Genomic DNA, 25,448 nt, shown 5'->3' with positions numbered 1-25,448 from the left:
ACATTTGGTCTCAGTTCCAAATCCATTTTTACTTTGGGTTCTTCATCAGAATTTGTGACACTATTTGGCAAATCTAGACTTGAGAGATCCAGAAAGGAAAGGGGTAGTCATAAAATTAAAAGAAAAGCATATCATTAGAGGGAACAAGTTATTTTTGTATAATGAAAACTTGACCACTTCATTCTCCTTCTTCAAATACTTTTGTGGGTATTCATTTCAGTTAGGATAAAATCTAAACTCCTTGACATGGCTTGCAGAGCCCTTCATGCTATGGCATTTATATGCCTTCTATGTTCCAACTTATCACTCTCTTTCAGTTGTTGAAACCCTCCATTACTCTCTGACTGCCCATTCCCCCCACCAGACACCCTGATCTTAACACAGATTGTGGCCTCTGCTTGAAACACTCTTCCTGCCCCTTTATTGACCCTATTGACTCCTATTTAGCTTCAGCTTAGATGTCATTCCTACCAGGAAGCATTCCCTGCCTCCTCCAATCTGGTTAGGTGCAACTCCGTGTTCTTCTATCACCCTGTGTTTCTCTGATCCAAGCTTTTATCACCTCATATCGAAATGTGCCTCTCTCATCAAACTGTAAACACAGAGCAGAAGGCTGGGATTTGTAGCTGTCTCATTCAACATCACACCTTCAATTATGGGAAGGTAGCAGAGCATCGTAGGAACTCAGAATATTTGTGGAATGAAGGACCAGTTGAGTGAGTGAGAAAATAAGTGGATGAATGAATGAATTATTGAGTCAATGAATGAATTATTAAGTGAGTGAATGGATATACAATCGAGGGAACTGGATATTCTTCCTGAGGTGAAAAGAATAGAAAAAAAGAACAAATAATTGTCTTAAGTATGAGAAATATTATCTTATAAAAGAGACAGTACGTTTGTTTTGCTCCAGATGGCAGAGTTAATCCCTAAAGCTAGAAGATGCTTGGAGTGAAGTTTCCACTCAAAGAATTTTTCTAAAAATAGAGCAGCCTAACAATGGAGCAGATTGCCTCAAAGATAGATGTGCTTGCAGAGAAAGGATGCTATAGGGGATATACGGGATGCTGTGTGGGGATAATCAGGAACTAAGGATGGGGAATTAGAGGGTTGAGTGTATCTGCTATATGGAGGAAACTAGAGGAGATAGCTGATTTAGTCATCATTCATTCATTCATTCAGTAACATTTATCAAGCACCTGTGTTCCAGGTGCTGTGGTAGACACCGGAGATTTAAAAAGTTGAATATGATTCAGTCACTGGGGCCCTGATACCAAAGCACATATTCTAGTAGAAAAGAAAGACACATAGCCAAGAGTGTGTAGAAATGGCTATGAGAGGGGTATGTACAGGACAGTATGGAGTCCAGAAAGAGGAGATCTTAACCCACCTGTGGGAGCAAAGGAAGGAGGAAGATACCAGGGGGCTTTCTATAGGAAGGGACAACCTGACTAATCCCCAAAATGTAATAACGTAGGAGCCTGGCAGGACATGCTAGTAGAGACAGTGGGGGTAGTGGTGGAAGGAAGGAGGTAAATATAGGACAAAGAGAGGAGGGAATTTCAGACAGAGGTGAAAGCTTGTAAAAACAGATTAGTCTTATATAGTGAAAAGACCAAGGCTAAAAATAAGTGGCTGCAAAGTACATGTCAACTCACACTTCTCTGAAGAGCTGATGAGAGTCAAAGACAGAAGCCCCAAGATGCAAAGAGCTAACTTGCTTTCTCAGGGTCTGGATCTTGAGGGTTCAGTGTGCAAATGCCTTAGAGAAGAGTCCTTGTCCAGAATGGATTCCACTGAGGTCACCATAACCTTATTATGGCTCCTGTCCCATGCCCATACTCTGGGACCACGTGACTGAGGACAGGACACTCTAGTGCCACTTGTGGAAGTAAATCTTTTTGGACAAAGGTCAAGACAGACGCATGCTGGTATTTACATCCTATGGCAGTTCAGCGGAAGGGTGAATGCCTCAGACCAGTTGCCTCTCCATGTCAGCTGTTTAATGAGAGGTCATGAGGCAGTGAAAAGCAGTCTTCACGGTGAGCCTAAAGGGAATGAAAACCTGGCGAATTATGAAAGCAGTGACTCTTTCAAAGTGTGGTCTAATAGAAGCTAACACTGCACCAGCATAAGTGACAGGCACAGTTCTAAGTGCTTGACACTCACCAGCCTCATACGAGGTGAATAGCATTATCCCCGTTTTACAGATGAGGAAGCTGAAGCCCAGGGCACACAGCTGGTATGTAGCAGAGCTATAATTCAGACTCAGACAGTCTTACTTCAAAATCTAGCTTCCTGATTGCTACTTTATTCTGTTTTTCACAAGGAGAAGAAGTGAAATCTCATGACAAACGATGCCATCTTGGACGCAATGAGTAAACTGTACCGGAACAGAAAAGGAGAGTCAGTCTCAAGAAATGTGAGAGAACCAGCCCTCCCTTGTGCCACTTCCACTCATGCTCCTTGTACTGCCACCTCAGCGCCTTCTGTTAGATTCTGGAACATGCCAGGCTCTTTCTTGCTTCAGGACCACAGTTCTTGTTGTTCCTTCTGCCTGGAACATTCATCCCAAGCAATGTGTAGCTCCTTCTTATCTTTCAAATATGGCAGGAAATGTCACCTTCTCAGAAAGGACTTCCCTGACGACCCATCAAACTCAGCTTAACTCTATCACATTGCCATTTTTATTCCTTTTGTGAGCACATTTCATAATCTATATGTACTTTTTAAAATAACAGTTTGTTAAGGACTGAATGTTGGTGCCCTTCCAAAATTCATATGGTGAAGCCCTAATCCCCAGTGTGATGAAATTTAGATGTGGCGTTTTGGGCAGGTAATTAGGTTTAGATGAAGTCATGAGTGTGGTTACCCTATGATGGGATTAATGTCCTTATAAGAAGATGAAAAGACACCAGAGCTCCCTGTCTCTCCATCGTGTGAGAACACTGTGAAAAGCCAGGAAGCAGACCCTCTCCTGGGAGTGAAGCTGCCAGCACCTTGATCTTGGACTTTCCAGCCTCCAGAACTGTGAGAAATACTATAGATACTATTGTTTAAGCCAACCAGTCTATAGTATTTCGTTATGGCAGCCCTAATGGACTAATAAACAATTTATCTATATATTGTTTGTTTGCTCCTCTATATTATAAAACCCCCAAAACAGGGACTACACAATTCCTTAAAGGAAGATTTCACAGCTATAATTTACCACCATTTTCCCAGCACCTAGGAAGGAAGAATGACTAGGGCCTGGGGAGTTTATTTATCTTAAGGGTATCTACTAAAAGATCCAGTTATCCAATTACCTCCTCAACTTCACAACTAGCACACATTCTATAATGTATAAATTTTCAAATATCTGTTAATTCAAGAGGGATGGATTAGATAATCTCTCTGGAACTTTAGACATACATTCCACAGCTTTCCAAATATTAGGCCGTCTGTTGCCAGACCCTCCCAATTTCAACAAATCTTACCTTCACTCTACTTCAGCCACCCTCATCATGGCCTAACTCTTGCCCTTGTTATCATCTGTAATTTTCTTAGAGTTCTTTGGCACTAGCATTGTAGTTACTTACTTCAACTTCCAACACTTACAGGTCTCTCAAGCCCTCACTCATTCAACCATTGTCTTTTGTCCTCTTAGAAATTGCAGGTTCTTTCAAGTCCTCCCTATGAGTCAGGTCTCTTAAAATTTCAAATTTGAATCCAAACTTTCAATGCAAATTTCACTCCATGATTAATCATCTATATCAAAGGTTAACTAACTATGGCCCATGAAACAAATCTGGCTTGCACCTGTTCTTGCAAATAAAATTTTATTGGAACACAGACATGCTCACCTGTTTACATATCTTCTATGGCTGCCTTCATGTTATAATTGCAGAGTTGAGTAATTGCAGCCAAGGCTGAGTGACCCAAGAAGCCTAAAATATTTACTATCTGTTCTTTATAGAAAAAAAATTTACCAACTTCTGATCCAAATCAATGATTTCCAAAGTGAACAGTGAAAGATGATCCTTTAGTGTCAAAAAGAAAATTTCAGAAATTCTATTTCTAGTTATTTCTGTCTAAAAGAAAAATAAAAAAACAAATTGAGTTTTATTTATATTTAAGTACACATAGGCACTGATGCTCTCAGTTCATCTAGGAGACAATCATCTGTCATAGAAAATAGAGAAGAGACCCCGAGGGAAGAGGAGAAGGCCCACAATCTGAAGAGGTTCCCAGAGGCATCCTCATTCAGTCAGCCACTATCAGCATCTTGCAACATTGTATATTTTTTTGTGCCTGGTTAGGCTGATATAGATAATACATTACCTAGCAATACCTTAAGTAAACTTCAAAATGGACAAATATCTTTCAAATATTCCTGCAGAGAGTGATTGAAGACTATACTAATAATGCAAAGAACAGGCAAATAACTTGGAAGGACACAAGTGCTTCATCAGCCGTATTGTGAGGTATATAAAACAATAATGATATAATTATATATGACAAGAAGTCAGTGGAAAAAGCCCTAAATTATCAGCAAGATTATGCGATATGTGAAATTATATCTACTATCATTAATGTTGAAATTTGTCCTACATGTTATTTGTGCCTTGAGCAAGGATAGCATGAAGCCATTACTATTAACAAGACACTTAAATTTCAATATCCACAACTTGAAAACAAAGTTCTAGAATTTAGGGGTAATTTTTAAATCATTCAATATTTGATCCAATACTTTACTAAATTTTACTACACTGTGTGATATTTAGCACTATTTTTGGAGTTTCTTAATAACGTAAGACAGAAGTTTCATACCACTGGTGAAACATTGTTTCTTCTAGTCACAATAAAAAGGAGTTATAGACGTAAGGAGTAATAGATGGAAAATTATAGGATGATAAACTAAAATGCATTTATTTTTCAGCAAACACTTTTAGAAAATTCCTATAAATAGCTATGGGGTGTTGGTATGTAGGCTAGGCATTTTGTGAGAGTACAGATGTTTCTGAATATTTCAGTTAATGGTATTTTTTTCTAGATTCTGTTTCAGAAGTGAAACAAAGAAAATAATTTTCAGAAGGCCACTAAAATAATGATTTGGACAAAAAGACTTGTTTTCTACAGAGCAACAACCATCATCATGACAATACTAATAATGTTTTCTTGCACAAACTTTATTCAGTTCAATCACTGTTGGAGCAGGTGAAACTGAACAACAACTACATCAAAAGGATTCTGGGAAACATTTCCAGAATATGGCTAAAAGAAATTCCCTGCATCACTCATGTTCAAACTAGTAAGCCTACCCCTTCCCCCTTTTATGCAGCCAGAGATGTTCAAAGGACTACAAGTGTCCTTAATGATGAGGAATGACGATCATTAGGTGAATGACGATGATGATACAAGACATTTAAGATACAGGTTATCCTAAATACAGTTTGCAAAATCATAAGAAACTGACACTGCATTTTGAATATTTATTTATTTATTTATTTATTTATTTATTTATTTATTTGTTTTTGTGTGATGAAGACCAGCCCTGAGCTAACATCCAATGCCAATCCTCCTCTATTTTGCTGAGGAAGACTGGCCCTGGGCTAACATCTGTGCCCATCTTCCTCCACTTATGGGATGCTGCCACAGCATGGCTTGCCAAGTGGTGCGTTGGTGCGCGCCCGGGATCCGAACTGGTGAACCCCGGGCCGTCACAGCGGAGCACGTGCACATAACCGCTTGCGCCACCCGGCCAGCCCCAATGAATATTTAAAGAGTTCCAACTGCTTCTGAACAAAATGCAACCAAATTTAGAAGACTTGTTTACAAAAAGGTTTAATATTATTGTAGAATACTTGATGATTCCTAAGTTATTCTTCAAAGGGTCCAACCTTTCTAAAATCTGATTTCACACTGCAATGTTGAATATTTTAATTCATCATCTGCTTAATCATAAGACTTTTGAAACCTGTTCAGTTTTTCTCTCTCTCTGTTTCAGCCTGTCTGTCTCTCTGTCTCCTTCCTCTTTGCTATGAATAGTTTCAAATACTCAAAGAAATATAGAAAGTAGTTCAATAAGCCCCCATGTATCCATAGCTTACCTACAACCACCATCAATTCACAGCCACTCTTGTTTCATCTGTACTCATACATGCTCCCTTATCCTAACATTGGTCAATTTGAAGCAAATCTCAGACACCACAACTTTTCACTCATAAATATTTCAGTGTGTAATTTAAAAGATAGAGGTTTCTTTTAAAAAATATAACCATAATACCATTATCACACACAGAAAATTAATAATAATTCCTCATAGGTCTCTTAATCAAGTATATTGTTAATACAACAAGGTTAGGCTCCACCAAAATTCATATTCATGTCACTACCAAAAAACCCCAAATAATGTTCTCTTTTACTAAATTTGCAGTAGCATTCATAATAATGTAAAATATCTCACTTTTGGGAGAATACACTTCCAAACACTTTACTTTGATTCCATGGATTGGATAAAAGAATCAAATTATTATTGGAATTATTGGAATTGATTTTCTATCGGAGGCCTCTGATGACACTAATATAAAGTTGACACACTTCCTAGTTTACTAAGCTCCCCTCATGCTCATGAAAGTAACACATACAAAATCATAATTTCAGTTTTCATAAGTGCACAAGAAAATATGGAATTGAAGACAAGTGAAATTAATATAGAAAATATAACCATTTGATCTAAATGAAAAGTCACGCTTTTTATAATGATATATAAATACACCTTATTCAAACGGAGATTTCCTAAAATAACTTCTATCTTTTGAAGTAGATGCTGACATTTTTTTCAGCAGATCTGAATATCCTGGTTTTCAAATGGTCTGCAATATGCATACCGCCCCTATGATGAAAAGTAAATGTCAACCAACATGTTGTATGTTACAAGTTTACAAGTTTGGCATCATCTCTCTTGAGAAATGTAAACTCGATCCTTAATTTTTCAGTAGCACACTTTTTAAAAAACTCATTTCTGTCCAAATATTTTATTGAAAAAATTTACAACTTAATAAACAACAAAATTAATAAATTTTTGTAGATTTAGATCCTACAGTAAACGGCAAAATGACTATAGCAAGACATTTAGGCTACTGTCCATCTCCTCAGACCCCTTTCCCCACATCATTTCAAGCACACCTAACCTATAATTGCCCACGTTTCCCACTGATCTTTTAGACAGGGTTTTGCAAAGTCACAGGTGTTGACACAGGATCTGGCACAACTGGCTGGGACAGTAGGTGACTAGCAGGAACAATGGCATTGAATATTTCTCCTTCCACCAGGGGGAGCCAGAAGCAATTTGCTGCCCCCAGCCACTCCTTTCCAAGTGCACTTAATTTTACCAGCAAGTATCCTGATTGTACTTGGAAGGAAGATGTTGATAATGTTGAGTCTGGAGAAGGTAAGCAAAAGAGAGTGAGAGCTCTGTTCCCTGAAGATGCATTTCACACACCCTCAGATGAGACCATGGCAGAGGCTGGAAGAACAAAGAGGTGACTACCAAACATCCTGACTTACTTCAATGCAAATTAAAAGGAAAACTATGGGACAAATGCTAAGCTAGACAGGACACTAGAACAATAGGCATGAATGGGACTGTCTCAGGCAAACTAGGATGTATGGTCACTTATTCTTCATATTTCCATGAATGAAAATGTAGAGAGAGCTCCAACAAGCTTGTTTGGATCCTGGATAGAAGAAGCTGCATGTGGAAACTATTGGTTACAAGGAGATGTTGACGTTTCTTTGAGCAGCTTTATCCAAGAACGGTTGATTTCAACTAAATATTAGGTATTAAGGAGAAAACAATTTGAATAAATTACTTCTTACTATGGTGAGAATGACTGATAAAGAACACTCTTCCTAGGGTCAGCTTCTCTCTAGAACTTTAGTTCAAATTTTTCCCTCATTGGTGTAACTTCCGGATGAGTTAGAGGAACAATCCTTATTGAGTTCCTGAAACTATCTCACTTAGGCCAAGATCTGTTTTCCGAAATAAAACAACTGTGCCAAAACCCAAAATATCTGCATCTTCTACTGCATCTCCTAGTAGTGGTTAAAAGAAACAGTTTTCACTTGCTCTTCTACTTGTCAGCCTCAGGCTCGCTGGTATCTGCATTCTCTTGGAGATTGTTCTGTCAAATCTTTGTAGCTTATAGAGGTGTTTCTCTGAGAGATGCTTTTCCATCTAGTCGACATGAAGGCATGACATCCTGAGTCCTTGATCTTGCCCTGTGTACCTCATTTCCCCACACTGGGTTCTTTCTAGCCTTGTTCACTCCTCCAAATAAAAAAAAAAAAAAACCTTTTCTGCCTGAGGTTTGAGATGCTTGCTGATGTATAGTCAGACAGTTCTCCCTAATTGCAATAGCCCCTTTCTCCCTCTTGCGATAATCCCTTCAAATGAAGTCTCTACTTACATAAGTCTGGATTTGTTTTTGATTTAGGTAGACTTTATTTTTTAGAGTTTTAGGTTCACACAAAATTCAGCAGAAAGTATGGAGAGTTCCCATCTATCCCTTGTCCCCACATAGGCACATCCTCCCCTACTATCAACATCCCCCATCAGAATGGTACATTTGTTACAATTGATGTACCTAGGTTGACAGACCATTATCACTCAAAGTCCATAGTTTACATTAGGGTTCACTCTTGGTTTGTACATTCTATGGGTTTCGACAAATGTGTAACGACATATGTCCACCATTGTTGTATCATAGAGAGTAGTTTCACTGTCCTAAAAATTGTCTGTGCAGCTTCTATTTATCTTTCCCTCCTTCCTAACCGCTGACAACCATTGATTCTTTTACTGTCTCTATAATTTTGCCTTTTCCAGAATGTCATCGCTGAAATCATAAAGTATATAGCCATTTCAGATAGGCTTCTTTCACTTAGTCATATGCTGGATTTGTTTTTTATTTGGCAACTGGTAACTGAGAACACTGATCCCGAGTCACATACTCTAAGACACTGAATTTATGTTCCCAAAAGATACATTATGTATATTGCAACAAGCGAAGGGAACATATACAGCATTTGCAAAGGTCCTATGAAACCTCTCTTTAGATAGAAATTGTGCTTACCTGCTGTTTAGTGTTTCTATTAGAGATTGGAGAAGGAGCTCCCCTTCGTACATCAAATGAAAGAAGATAGTTCTGATTGGAAGATGCTTCCTGGCCAGCATGTCTGCCCCAGGAGAGGTAATAAAAGGGATGATTGGAGGCAGCCACTGGGTCATGCACACAGTCCTTGGCTGTGGGCAGAGGTGGGTTCGCTGTAAGGCTAATGAAGCATAAGTTTCAGGCCCTCTCATTTTGTATTCACAATTTTCTGTTGTACAAGAGGGTCCCCCAAATGTACAAACTTCATGCCCCCCCTAAAACCTGGGTCCTCCCCTAACTATAGGTTATAGCAAATTTCTTTTTGCATGTCTCTTCATCCCAGTAAGTTCTGCCAGCTTACGGCCCAGAACTTCGCAGACAATCAAAATAAGCCAATGTCAGCATTGAAAATAGAGCAGGTAAGAGAATGTCATGCAGTACCATTTGTAATAAGGAATAAAGAGATGGAATAAAACTCACTGGGGATCCTAAATCTTCTATATCATAGCATTTTAAAGTATCAAACTTTAAAGAGACTCTACCCCAGGAAGTACTCACTTCTATTTCACGAGTAGCTCCAAAATTGATTCCTGCCTAGATCTATCTATTAAGGTAATTGTGCTAGGCTCTTGAAATAATTACAGCCATATATAAGCCAATCAAATTAAGAAAAGGCCTGTTACTATGCTTCATTTAGATACAAAATCTAAAGACATGCTGTTAAACTTCAGAATAAAATCAGAGTAGATGGGATGCCATTGGATTCTGATGTGTAACCAAATCGGTAGCATTATTCTTAGAAAATAATAGTCGATTCAGTTTGCAAAGCACGTACTATATGGACGAACCATAGAGCAGCCATTCTCCAACCCTTCCCCAGGCTACACTCTGCTTGCCCTTCCAGGAATTCCTCTGGTGCCTGTAATCCTAGGAGCCACATGGGCAAGCCTGATAGTTATACTTAACATTCATTGATACTGATAATGCTCTAGACACTATGATTGATGCTTTTCATGTATTAACTTATTTAATCTGTTGAGGCTGTGGGAAGGGTGTAGTAAATATATTCTTGTCTACCAGTTTGGAACCAAATAAGAAAAAAAAAAACACGGAAAACAGACAGAGGGAGTCTTATTATTTTTTGATTGGTTTAATGTCAGTTTTATTATCTATAAGACTGAATTAAGGACACAGCTCTAGACCTCTAGCCATGATGGGATTCCTAAATACTTCACCCCTGAACTCGCTAGACTTGGTCCTTCAGGCACTGGCTCAGCTGGTCAACTGAGCTCTTCCTGCAGGGGTTGAGCCTGGGCTGTCCACGTACCCTGTGGCTGAGGAGAAAGGCTGGTTTCTTTGGTAAGAGAGAAAAATAGAGAGAAAGAGAAAGAGAGAGGATTGAGCTGCCCAATTTCTTCTCCCACATTCACTCAATCAGAGAAGTCACCCCTCACTGGGACAAAGAGTGGAGGGTCAGATGGAAGCTCAGAATAAAACTTTAGCAAAACTCCCTCCATATGGAAATGAGGAGACCAAGATAATGGAAACTCTCCCTATCATAATCCTTTAAATAAAACCATGTGTTAAAAAACATACTAATTTCTCCAATTTAAACACAGTAAAGCTGAGGCTAATGTGACTTTAAGCCCTTGTCCAAGGATAGCATTTGTAAATGGCAGAGGCGCTCAGGCCAGTCTGACCCCAAAGACCATGCTCCTATGCTCACTACATGGAATATCAGAAGCACATTCATGATGTACAAAGGACTGCCACCCTTATTAGCTCATTTCACTTTGTTGAGCATCCCTGATGAAGATTGTTATGTTGGAGAAGATCCTGAACATTGGAATCACCTACCCATGACCAGGAATCCTAGCTCCACGCTCACTGTGTTAACAAGCTACTCCTGGTTCTCAATTTCTTTATCTGAAATTTGGGAGAGGTAACACTTACTTCATTGGGTGTGGTGAGAATCAAATGAGATGATGAACATTACACCCTTGGCACATAATGGTGTGCAAGTAGGAAGATAACACTAATGATCTTCCCTTTCCCCACTATTTGGTAGGGGGACAGATTTCACCATCCCCTTTTACAGATGAGTAAACTGAGGCTAGGAAAGATTGAGTAATGTGCTCATAGTACTTTTATCTGGGCTTTGAATTTAGAATTTTTGATACCAAGTTCTTTTGGGTTTTTTTGTTCAGTCAAATAAATGCTAGGATGTATCTAGTTACAGTCCTCCCTTGGTATCCAAGGGGGATTGGTTCCAGGACCCCTGGGGATACCAAAATCCTTAGATGCTCAAGTCTGTATATAAAATGGTGTAGTATTTGTATACAACCTATTCACATCCTCCCACATAGTCCAAATCATTTCTAGATTACTTATAATACCTAACACAATGCAAATGCTATGTAAATAGTTGTTAGACTGTATTGTTTAGGGAATAATGACAAGAAAAAAGTCTGTACATGTTCAGTACAGACCCAACCATTGCAGGCCTTTCCATCTATGGTTGGTTGAATCCGCGGATGCGGAACCCACAGATACAGAGGGCTGACTGTATATGGAACTAGACTTAAATTTTGAAAGACCCAAGAAAAATAATGATTCTCTGCTTTTGAGGAAATTTAGCTATGAACAGCCAAACCAAAAAGCCCTTTTGGATTCTGGAAGCTTTCTTAGCCAAGCCACAACAGGCAGCAATGTTAGAAGTGGCTGAGTCCTGGGAGTCTATCTCATCTGAGCCCTGTGCTTTGCAAATGAGACCAAGAAGCTCCAGCAGAGAGGAGATGGACTTTGCCTGGGGTTTTACAGGGACCAAGTTGTGACTACAACTCAGTATTGCCTGGCATTTCCCAGGCATCTGTGAGGCCTCTTCCTTTAGCTACTCATGTGTTTGGGATTCCCTTTGCTCATTCATGGGTGTATGTAGTATCCCTACAGAATTGCCCCTTGCATGAAAATATGTGTTTTCCCTTGAGCCGTCAGTCTGGAACATTTACCTATGGTTTCTCTGATTCAGAGCAAGGTGTCTCAACTCCTTCTGCCTCTCTCCATCCTTTCCCTAAATGCTCCTGTGCCTTGGGATAGATGGAGTACATTAAGGTAAGGTTAGGGTGCACAAACACTTTATTCTCTAAAATTAAACTGTGAGGCTGAAGTCTCCTTTCCCTTCACCAGGGTTCCCTCCCCACCTCTGCAGTCAGAGATATCCTTATGGGTTCTAATCATTTCTGAGATAATACTCATAACCATATGATAATCGTATGCTAATTCTGCTGCAAAACAAGACCAGATGTCTCTGCTGCATTAAATGTTTCTCGATACTCTGTTTAGCTATGTGTTCCTATCATTGCTGAAAACATCTATTGCAAAACTGTCCCCATGGACCATTCTGTCACCATCAAACAGTATCCAGAGAAAATAGATTGATCAGAAACCTGCAGTTATAGGCTTCTCTGGGTAGTTTCCATTGATAGCTCATTAGGTAAAGGAGAAAAAGCTGTCAGAGAAATTGTAAGATGCCATCTCTTTGGAGAAGGAAATTATTATTTTCCACTCAATAACATAATTTAATCGCTTGGCAATGTACAGGATCAATTCAAGTGCTTTGGGAGTATTAGCATCCACTCTTAGGGATTCAAAGAAGAGATGCAAAGAAAGGGATATGTGGCTGATTTTTCACTTTGCTTGGTCTAGTGGAATGTAATATAGGCCTTGGGGTAAAATAGACCTGGGATTGCACTTGAGTCAAAGACTGTATACCCCTGGGCAAGGTTCAATTTAATCCTCCCTAAAATAGGTTTATTAACAGTTTATGCCTTTTGAACCGCTGAGGGATGAGGTAGCATATATATAGCATATAAAAATCCTGCACATAGTAGGTCCTGAAATAATTTTAGTTTCCCTTCTCTTTAGAAAGTCCACAGTTGATTTGTCGGTTCAAAATACTGCTACTAATCTGCTATATTAACTCTCTCCCAGTTATCCTTTGATCAAGCTGTGGGGTGGATCTTAGAGATAGGGTTTCTTTGGGTTCAATTTGTTATTTCTGTTCTGGAATTACCGTCCTTTAGTCTGTAGCTCACTTTATGTCGATTATTTTTCCTGAGTATTTTACAAATATTAGTATGTTTGATTTCCATAACAACTTTAGAAAGTAGTCCTTTTACTATACCCATTTTTTAAAATGAGGAAACTGAGGTACAAAAAGTAATATGACCACAGTCCCAAAGTTAATAAATGGTGTAGTCGAGACTTGAAATCAGGAAAAAAGACTGTGCTCTTTAACATGCTACTTTGCTGCTTTAATTGGAATTCCACTACAAGAAAAATTAAAGTAAATCATTTTCTCTACACATCTATTTTAATCTATTTCTCTATATACAGTACTACATAATAACACTACATATAATATTTACCTATCTACCATATGTCCACATAGTCAACTATTTTTCCATTTACCTAGTCGTCTACAGAAATCATTTCTATTTTATTCTTTAACATCTATTTTTATTTTTGTAACAATCACCATTCTGGAAATTTAAAGTTAATTCTGTTACTAGCAATTGTATTGGGTAGGTGGGATTAAGCCTGTAGGGTCCGACCTGTGACAGAGTGGCTTGCAAGTTGTCATGCCACCTACAAGCTGTGTGTTCTTAGCAGGTTGCTCAAACTTGTTGTACTTCAGTTTCCTCATCTTGAAAATGAGGATAATACTACCATCTATATTCATATTGGATTTTAAAGATTAATGATTTAATGTATTTAGAACTGTGATGAGTACATGGTTGTTCTCAGTAAAGAGAGAACTCTTATTATTACGTAAATCTATGTAGTTATCTCTCATTAATTTTTTTTTATAATTTTTTTTGATTTATTTATTTTTTCCCCCAAAGCCCCAGTAGATAGTTGCATGTCACAGCTGCACATCCTTCCAGCCGCTGCATGTGGAACACGGCCTCAGCATGGCCAGAGAAGCGGTGCGTCCGTGCGCGCCCGGGATCCGAACCCTGGCCGCCAGCAGCGGAGCACACACACTTAACCGCTAAGCCACGGGGCCGGCCCATCTCTCATTAATTTTACTGCCTTATTTTTATATATAGAAATATTCAGCTTACTAAGTGCTTTAGCATACATCAACTGATTTTGAACTTTTAAATAAGCATGTGAGGTAAATATACCTGCTTTTAAGAACAAATGATCAAAATATACTATGGGTTGAATTGTGTTTCCCCAAACTGAAATATTGGAGTCCTAATCCCCACTACCTAACAAGGTAACTTTATTTGGAGATACGGTCTTTACAGAGGTAATCAAGTTAAAATGAGGTCATTAAGGTGGGAGCTAATCCATATTAATGATATCCTTATAAAAAGGAGAAATTTGGACACAGATGTGCATAGAGAGAAGGCAATGTGAGGAGACACGTAGAGAAGATGGCCATCTACAAGCCAAGGAGAAAGGCCTGGAATAAGTCCTTCCCTCACAGCCCACAGAAGGAACTGACCCTAGTGATATCAGCAAGATGGTGGACTAGGAGGTCCCCAGGCCACATTCCCCCACAGACACAAATATTTGACACAATCTGTACACAAAAATGCTTTAGTGGGATCTTTGGGATCCAAGTGGAAAACTTAGAAGAAATGGATAAATTCCTAGAAACATACAACCTGCCAAGACTGAATCATGAAGAAATAGAATTAATCCATTCTTCTCAAACTCTTCCAAAAATTTGAACAGTAGGAAACACCCCCAAACTCATTTTATGAGGCCAGCATTATCCTGATACCAAAGCCAAATAAGGACACTGTAAGTAAAGAAAATTACAGGCCAATATCCTTGATGAACATAGACATAAAAATCCTTAATAAAATACTAGTAAATCAAATTTAACAGCACATTAAAAGGATTTTACACCATCCTCAAGTGGCATTTATCCCTGGGGTGCAAGGATAGTTCAACATATGCAAATCAATAAATGTGATACACCACAACAACAGAATGATGGATGAAAATCCTATATGATCATCTCAATAGATGAAGAAAAAGCATTTGACAAAATTCAACACCCTTTCATGATAAAAATGGTTAACAAATTAGGTGTAGAAGGAAGGAATTTACCTCATCATAATAGGGACCATATATGACAAGCCCACAGCTAACATTATATTCAATGGTGAAAGGCTAAAAGCTTTTCCTACATGATCAGAAAACAGACAGGGATATCCACTCTTGCCACTGTTCAACATAGTATTGGAAGTCCTAGCCAGAGCAATAGGCAAGAAAAATAAATAAAAGGCACCCAAATTAGAAAGGAAGAAATAGAATTGTCTTTGTTTGCAGATATTTATTTCCTATATATAGAAAACTCTAAAGTTTCTACTGAAAAATTGTTAGAACTAATAAATGAATTTAGTAAAGTTGCAGAATACAAAATTAACACACAAAAATCAGTTGTGTTTCTATACACTAACAAAAACTATTTCAAAAATAAATTAAGAAAATTCCGTTTACAATAGCATCAAGAAGAATAAAATAATTAGGAATAGATTTGACCAAGAAACTGAAAGGACTGTACACAGAAAACTATAAAACTTTGATGCAAAAAATTGAAATAGACATATGTAAATGCAAAGATATCCCATGTTCATGAATTGGAAGAATTAATATTGTTAAAATGTCCATACTACCCAAAATGATCCACAGATTCAATGCAATTCATATCAAAATTTCAATGGCACTTTTCAAAGAAATAGAAAAACTCCTACAATTCATGTGACCACAAAATACACCTAATAGACAAAGCAAACTTGAGCAAGGAGAACAAAGTTATAAGCATTACACTTCCTCATTTCAAAATATATTACGAGCTACAGTAATCAATACCATATGGCACTGGCCTAAAAACAAAGACATAGACCAATGGAACAGAATTGAGAGTCTAGAAATAAATCCATGCATTTATGGTCAACTGATCTTTAACAAGGGAGCCAAGAACACACAATGGAGAAAGGATAGTCTTTTCAATAAAAGGTGCTGTGAAAACTGGATATTCTTATGCAGAAGAATGAAATTGGATCCTTATCTCACACCATATACAAAATCAACTCAAAATGGATTGGAGACTTAAACATAACACCTGAAAACATAAAACCACTAAAAGAAAACATAGGGATAAAGCTTCTTGATGTTGGTCTAGGCAATGATTTTTTGGATATGATCCTAAAAGCACAGGCACCAAAAGCAAAACTAGACAAGCGGGATTGCATCAAACTAAAAAGCTTCTGCATAGCACAGGAAACAATGAACAGAGCAAAGAGACAACCTAAGAATGGGAGAAAATATTTGAAAACCATACCTCCAATAAGGGTTAATATTCAAAATATAAGGAACTCAAACAACTCAACAGCAAGAAAACACATAACCAGATTAAGAAATGGGCAAAGGACCTGAATAAAGATTTCTCAAAAGAAAAATATGCAAATGGATAACAGGTGTATGAAAAGGTGCTCAACATCACTAATTGTCAGGGAAACAAAAATTAAAACCCCAGTGAGACATCACCTCAGACCTCTTAGGATGACTATTATCAAAAAGACAGAGATCACAAATGTTGGTGAGGATGTGGAGAAAAGGGAATCTTTGTACACCATTGGTGGGAATGTAAATTGGTACAGCCATTATGGAAAACAGTATGGAGATTCTTCAAAAATTTAAAAATAGAACTACCATATGATCCAGTCATCCCACTTCTGGGTATATATTCAAGGAAATTAAATCAGTATCTTGAAGAGATATCTGCACTCCCATGTTCGTTGCAGCATTATTCACAATTGCCAAGATATAGAAAAACCTAAATATCCATCAACAGATAAATGGATAAAGAAAATGTGGTATATGTATACAATGGAATATTATTCAGCCTTAAAAAACGAGGAAATTCTGTCACTTGTGACAACATGGATGAACCTAGAGAACATTATGCTAAGTGAAATAAGCCAGACACAGTAAAACGAACACTGTGTGATCTCACTTACATGTGGAATCTAAAGAAGTCAAACTTATAGAAGCAGATAGTAGAAAAGTGGTTTCCAGGGGGTGGGGAGTGGGGAAATGTAGAGATTTCGGTGAAAGAGTACAGGGTTAGTTATGCAGTATGAATACGTTCTGGAGAGCTCATGTACAGTGTGGTGACTATAGTTAATAATACTGTATTGTATACTTGAAATTTGCTAAGAGAGTAGATGTTAGGTGTTCTCACTGCACACACACACACACAAATGACAACTATGTGAGCTGGTGGAAATGTTAATTAATTTGATTGTGGTAATCACTTCACAATGTATGTGTATATCAAAACATCATGTCGTACACCTTAAATATATACGATTTTTATTTGTCAATCATGCCTCAATAACGTTGGGAAAAAAATAAAATTATAATTTTAAAAAAAGAAGGAACCAACTCTGCTGACATCTTGCTTTTGAGCCTCTGGCCTCTAGAACTATGAGATAATAAATTTCTGTTGTTTAAGCCACCCAATTTGTGGTATTTTGTTATGACACTCTAAGTAAACTAATACAGAGTAGTAAAATGAATTGCCATGCTGAGTAGAGTAACTTGAAGAACTAGAACCAGAACAAGACCTAGTTTTCTGGTTCTGTCCAATGTGCTTTTTCTGGTAATTTGGATACTCTCTGTCTAACAATTCATTAATCCTCCTCTGTTTCCACCTTCCTATGCATGCTTTTTTAAAGTCAGCAGGAGCTCCCTGGTTTGGAATGTTGTGCATAAGGCAAATATCTCAGCACAAGGTAAGAATATACTTCATGCTTCTAGGATGCTCCTACCTCTGTTGAGACTACTCTGTAATGTATTCTAAGGTGAGATGTGACATTATCACGTGGAAACTAGTTCACAAGGAATAACAAAATCCTAGTATTAGAGAACTTATATGCCTACAAAAACATCACCCTCAAAGCCAGCCTCTTTGATTTTCTCCATCCCTTAAGTTCTTCAAGTATCATTTGAGCTGGGACCTCTGAGGACCCGTCCCTCCACCATGGCTCCAGCTCACCAAGGAAATATAGAGAAGGTAAAGAACCCACCACCTCTCATATTCTCCTGGTTGTCTCATGATTCAAGTCCCAGATGCTTTGTAAACCAAAATGCTATACAAATTTAACATTTTGTTTTCATGTATGCAAATCCAGGCCTTGAAAATTATAGAATATAGACAGACTTAGAAATGATTACTGGCAGACTAATGGGATTGTATAACTATGCAGTCCATGAATAGAATCTTATAAAAAATGAACTGTTAGTCAGAAGGTATTGCATTTTACCAAATGCCATTCCTCTAAGGACATTGTGTCCCATTATCAGCTCAGCAGCATCAATCATGTGGACACCATTGTCAAGGATGTCATTAGAGTGACTCTAAATTCTGATAAGCTAACCCAGTCTTTTTACAGGACTTAGTTTAAGCCATCTTGGTTTTTTTGTCTTATTCTGGATCTTGAGAGCTTTTCCTAGAAAAGCAGCATTCTCACACAGTTCAGGACTTAGAATCATTCTGTTGTCCTAAAAATTTCTCCAACATTTAGTGTAGGTTCTCTTGTTCTAGAAAGATATTCATATTGCCAATGTGGAACATATCTTTGAGTTCTAGACTTTATTAACTATGTCTCCAAACAGAAGAGGGTTAGTCTGATTACTAGTTATGTCACAACACTTGACTAGAGGTCAGAATGTAGGATTCTCTAGTGGTTCCAGGCCCAAGATCTATGGCTTTAGGGCAAGAGTGTACGACCTGACTTCAGAAAACTTGGATTTTCATTCCAGCACTGTCATATTTTGACCCTATATACTTAGGAAATCATTTATGTATTTTGAACTTTTTTTTCCTAAGAATTCAGTTCAATGAGTTTTGGAAAATATATATACCCATGTAACGCACACACAGATCAAGATATAGAACATTCCCATCACCCCAAATAGTTTTCTCATGCCCGTTTAAAGTCAATTTCCCTGAATCCACAAAGAGATAATCACTTTTATTACTCTGTCACCGTAGACCATAGATTTGTTTTGCCTGTTATAGAACTTCATATAATACGCACTGTTTGCGTCTGGCTTCTTTTACTCAATGTAATGTCTGTGAGACGGATCCATAGTGTTGCACTACCAGTCATTCTTCTCTCTTTTATTGTTGAGCAAAAGTCTTTTGTATAAATGTGTATACATGAACCTTTCTTAATTAATAAAATAAGTAGAATAATCTGAATTTGAGACCTTCATCCATTGCAACTAGTTCTGTGATTTTGGACAAGGCATTTGGTTCTACTGACTTGTTTTCCTTATCTATATAACATAGAGAGTAATCTCAATCCTCCCTCTCCTTTAACAGTTTGTAACAAGGATCAGACACACTAAAGGCCTCTTCTTCACCACCACTGCCACACTAGTCCAGCCACCATCCTCTCCTGCCTGGACTACTGGTAAACCCCACACAACTCAATGTATAAAATATTGTATATAAGCAATGTATAGAAATCAATGTATAGCACAGCATGTACTCTTTTGTGTGTGGCTTCTTTTTTTCAACATAATGTCTGTGATATTAATGCACATTAGCTTGCCAACTGATCTTCCAGCTTCAATCACATTCTCCAATCAGGATCCAGGATGAATTTTTAAACATAAATCTGAATATGTCATTCCCTCCCTTAAAACTCTTCAAAGGCTCTTCGTTTCCCTTAGAATAAAGTAGAAATTTTTACCAGGGCCTACCTGGACCTACGTCCCCTTCCTCTACCCGTTCTCACTTCTTGCTACTCTCCCATCACTCAATATGTTTTGTTCCTGTGTCTTTGACATGCTTCATTCATTCCCACTGTGGAATCTGAAGAATGCTTCCTCTCTCTGTCCCAAGTATGCTTGTTTCTTACATTTAGATTTCAGTGTAAATATCACCTTCTCTGAGAGGCCTTCTCTGAGCTCTCTAACTGTGTAGAGAATCATACTGGGCACACAGAACTGTTCAATTATTATTTGTTGGATTAATAAATAAGCTGAGTGTGAGTATTTGATATGCTATAAAGCATAAAACGTATGTGGACATTTGTTAGTTTTTTTTTTATAACAAACATTCATAACAAAATATATACTCATAAATTAGACCATGTCTTTGTGGTCACTATGAAAAAAATCCAGCCTAGACCTTGCATTCCAGAAGCTAACACTTAGAATGTGGAATAAGAGAGAGGAGACTGGAAATTATCTAATGATCTAGAAATTATAACTGAAAAGTACAATAGCCAAGTGTTCCAAGGGTGGATGTCTGGCATGTGGGAGGTTTTCTATGGGAGAGAAGTGGTGGAAAATCTTGGGTTTTGTAAGAAGATTGAATTTAGGTTTCATGAGATAACAGGAGGACAACGACAATAAAATTATTGTTGCTAATTTATTTTAATTTTTATAAATCAGAATGTCAATGCATAAATTATAAGTGAATAAAATTTAGTAGACTATCTCCTAAATAAATTCCATTTTCCTTCTCTTGTTATTAACAACGTTCTACCCACCCTGCTATTAATCATGCTGGCTGATACTCATGGCATGCTCAGGGCACAAACAGCTAGTCTCTAGTTCTCCTTTACCACCCCAGTCTCATTAAAAGAGAATTGTGTTTGTTTTTGAACCTGTATGCTCATGTTGTACTTATCGTTTTATAAATTGACAAAATATGAGTAGAAAAACAGAGTTGTTTCAATGAAAACTAAATTGAATACTTTGGAAAGAATTGATAACAGTGATTTGCCTTTTTTTTTTCCTGCTGAAATAGGTGTGGGCAATACAATTATAGAAGATTTTGATGGGATTGTAAAAATCTAGACATATTCTGCACTCTGATGGCTTTAAGTGTCTTCAAGTTCTTCCACGATTTAAGGAAACAGAAACTCAAATATTTGCTTTTAGGCAAGTTATTTCTATGCAAAGAAAAACTCTGGATCTACATCAAAAGATTAGCAAACAACAACTCTTCTGATTAATGAACCAACTAAAGTTTCTGACTCACATGAGAAAAAAAAGCACTTCCACAGAGCTGAATGTAGTCTTTTTTCTACTATTTTGGAAGTATAATCAGCCAACAGAATGGAGACATTGAGACTCCCCTTCAATTTAGTAATTGACCACTGCTCAATCCACTGGTCATTTCTCAATCCTCCTCATATTTGAATTTAGGCTTTTCAAACAGTTAATGTACTCCTCCTCTTTGAAATACTTTCTTCACTTTGTTCCCAGAAACTACTCTTTTTGCTAACTTCCTACCTGGATGCCTGGTCCTCCTCAATCTGTTTTTTTTTTCTGGTTCCTTCTCATCTTCTTTACCCCAGGGCTCAATTTTTAGGCCTCACCTCTTCTCCATCCAGGCTAACTCGTTTGGTGATCTTATCTAGTCTCACGATCTTAAATATTACCTTTACACTGATGGCTCCCACATTTATATCTTCAGCCTAAACTTCTCACCCCAATTCTTGATTTGTATATCCAGTTGCCTACTCGCCATCTCCATTTGAGCTTTTAATAGGCATCTCAAACTTAGCATATTAAAAACCTCACATCTTATCTTTCTCCACCCCAAACTACTTTCCCATAGTTCTTCATCTCGGTAAATAACAACTCCATCTGTCCAGTTATTCAGTCCTAAACGATTGGAGCCATATTTTATTTCTCTTCTCACAACCCAATTTGATCTATCAATGATGCAAGTGGCTCTACCTTCAAAAATCATCTCAAATCCAACCTCTTCTCACCACTTGTCCCTCATTCAACTCACCATCATCTTGAACCTGCACTTAATGCAAAGCTTTCTGTCTCCCTTCTAATCTGGGTCCCCTGCAGTCTATTCTCAGCAAGGCAGCTCGAGTAATAATACAAAGAGAAATAATAAAATATCTGCTTTCTAGGATTGTCATAAAGACTAAATGCAAAGAAATTAGGAGACTGGGTGTGGAGAGCAAGAAATATATCTTCTCTAATGTTGTTGCTGTTATAGGACATAGCTGCACCAATTTTTCCATTTCTCCCAAGGTTCTTAAATAGCAAACTTCTCCCCTGCATCCATAAATATATTCACGTCTCCCAAAAACATTTCCTTGAACCTGCATCACTTCTCAACCTCTTGGTCCAACTCTGGCCTCCCTTTAACAAACAAGCCTATTTCAACACTGCTATACTCTCCTGGTAATGCTTCGTCCTCTTGCATTCACTCTTTGTTTGACTTTCTCTTCATCTCTTGGATGAGCTGTCTTTCACTTAGTCACTGATGTTGCTAGAATAAACAAATCCACCCCAACGTTCTCTGCTTTTGAAAGTGTAGACCACTCCTTTCTATAAAGTCTTCTCCAGTGATTTCCCTGCTATGACTCTCTCTGGATTCTTCTCTTACTCTTAGACAATTCCTTTCATATGCATACCTTCCCATCTTTATTGTTATGTTTGTGAGGATTTTGATTCTCAACCTTGGCCCTCCTCTATATACTTATACTGAATCATATCAGTCAAGCTGGTGGCCTTTAAATACCACCTATTCCTGAAAGATTTCCAGTTCCATCTGTCTAGCTCAGATGTTTTCTTTGAGTTTTAGAACACCTGAATCTGCTCCTCAAAATCAAAATGATCAAAACCAGGAGCCACGTACAAGAATATTTATAATAGCATTGTTTGCAATAAAAAAAAAATCTGGAAATAATCTAAGTGCACAACAGAAGTCGGGATAAATTGTGGGACGGTCAGTCATCGTACTGTTTTTTGGTTTTTTTTTATTTTAATTTTAATTTTATTTTATTTTAATTTTTTTGTGAGGAAAATCAGCCCTGAGCTAACATCCATGCTAATCCTCCTCTTTTTGCTGAGGAAGACTGGCTCTGAGCTAACATCTATTGCCACTCCTCCTCCTTTTTTTCCCCAAAGCCCCAGTAGATAGTTGTATGTCATAGTTGCACATCCTTCTAGTTGCTGTATGTGGGACGCGGCCTCAGCATGGCCGGAGAAGCGGTGCGTCGGTGCGCGCCCAGGATCCGAACCTGGGTTGCCAGTAGCGGAGTGCGCGCACTTAACCGCTAAGCCACGGGGTGGGCCCCAGTCATCATACTGTTATACAGCATGGGAAATGAATAAATGACAGGTACACAAATCAACTTGGATGAATCTCAAATAATAATAACAATGATAATACTAATAAGACTGAGTGAAAGAATTAAGTCATAGAATGCTATATGCTGTAGCAAAATTAAACATTTTATTGTGTAGGAATATATAGATGAGTGGTAAAATTACGAAAAGAAGGGAATAATTCTCGATGGTGGGATAGGATTGGAAAGAAGCATGCAGGTAGCATCAATGCTATTGGTAGTGCTCCAGTTGCATAGTGAATTCACAAGTATTCAATTCCTTATTATGACTTATAACTTGCTTATACATTTTACATATTCTCTTTATGTTTTACATAATAATTTTATTAAAAAACCCAAAACCAAATTTATATTATTACCAACCTAAGAGTTTATTTATTTATTTTCTGTGTTCCTTGTCTTGGTTTACTTCAACATCATCCATCTATCTGCTCCAGTTAGAAAATTTAACCACATTTTTAAACTTCTTTTTGTCTCTCACATTCAGATATAAAACATGTTATCACGTCCCATAATCAATTTTATTTTACTCAGACTTAGCTCTTGAGCCTAACTCCTTATCTCCACTCCCAGGATAATTTTCACACTCAAGTCCTCATCATCTCTTTCAGAGGAAATTTTAGAAACCTATCAACTGTGTCCACTGTTTCCTATAATTTGCCTAAAATTTTGTTCCCAAACACAAATTTGATTATTTCATTTTTCTAATCTGAATCTTAGCCAGCTTTCCAAACATCACAGTCTAACCAACTTACCTGCATACCTCCTTCTCTTATCATTTGATGGACATATCTTTCTTTAGCTCTGAGACGCTATGATCCACCATTCTTCAAAGCATGGACCTTCATACCTTTATTCATGTCTTTGCCTCTTCTTGGAGTGCCTTTCCTTCCTCCTGCATCTGCCTGGCATCTTCTTGTCATTTAAGGCTCAGGCTAAGTATAATCTCCATGAAGTCATCATTGGCTACGTACGTACATTCATCATTCGCCCTCCTGTGTTTCCATTGCTCTCTGTGCATATCTGTATCATAGCACTTGCATCATTGTATAAGTTTACTCAATTCTGATGGTTTTTCTGCCTCCCTAACTGGACCATTTGCTTCCTGAAGACAGAGAGGTTGTTTTATTGGTCTCACTCATCGTTGTGCATGCCAGTATGTGTGAATGGCATAGTTGCCCTCCATCTTCAATGAATGTTCCAATTTCAAGATTCTGTAACTCTGACTAATTCACTGAGCTGCTTGATATCACAGAACAAATGTTTACATATTCTTAAGCGTCCTTTCAAAAATCTTAACTTACTTATTTGGAGGAAGTAGTTATCCAACTTAGGATATTGCTGGGACTACATTCATAAATATTTTGAAGGTCTATTCTTTATAAACAAAAGTATGCACACATTGGTAACAAAGACTGTGTGTAGAAAGAAAGAGACGAATATATATTGAGTGCCTAGTATATGTCAGGAACTAGGCTAGGCTCTTTTACTCAATTTTATTCAATTCTCCCAACAACTCTTAATTGTAGATAATGCATGTTTCATTTACTGGTGGTGATAATGAGGCTCAGGGATCTTAAATACTTTGCCTAAGGTCACACAGTGAGTTAGTGTTTGTAAGTCAGGTTAGGATAGATTCTGCTGCAGTTAAAAGCAATCCATAAATATTATTGTCTTAAAACAATGAACATTTCTTCCTCACTCATCTATACATCCCATGTAGGTTAGCAAGAGTTCTCTGCTCATCACAGCCACCCTGGGATGTAGGCTGACAGACCTATGCCATCTCAAATATTATCAGACACCACCATTCACATTTCATTGGCCAAAGCCGCACCTGGTCACACCTAACTCCAAGAGGCCAAAGAAGCACAATCCTAACATTTTTCCCAGAAGGAGGAAAGCAAAAATCATTTGGGAAACAACACTAATGACTGCCCCAGGTATGAAACCAAAAATTAAAACCACCTCTGCCTAATTTCTAAGTTTATCCTCCTTTCCACCACAACAGCCATTTCAATTTTTCCTTTATTTGGAATTGGACTAAATTACATTTTACAAAGAAACCTAATATATGGTCTTAAGGAAGTTACACAGAATCTCTACA

The sequence above is a fragment of the Diceros bicornis genome, chromosome 21, assembly GCF_020826845.1.
Source record: "Diceros bicornis minor isolate mBicDic1 chromosome 21, mDicBic1.mat.cur, whole genome shotgun sequence".
Taxonomy (NCBI): domain Eukaryota; kingdom Metazoa; phylum Chordata; class Mammalia; order Perissodactyla; family Rhinocerotidae; genus Diceros; species Diceros bicornis.
Note: the sequence above shows the minus strand (reverse complement) of the source record.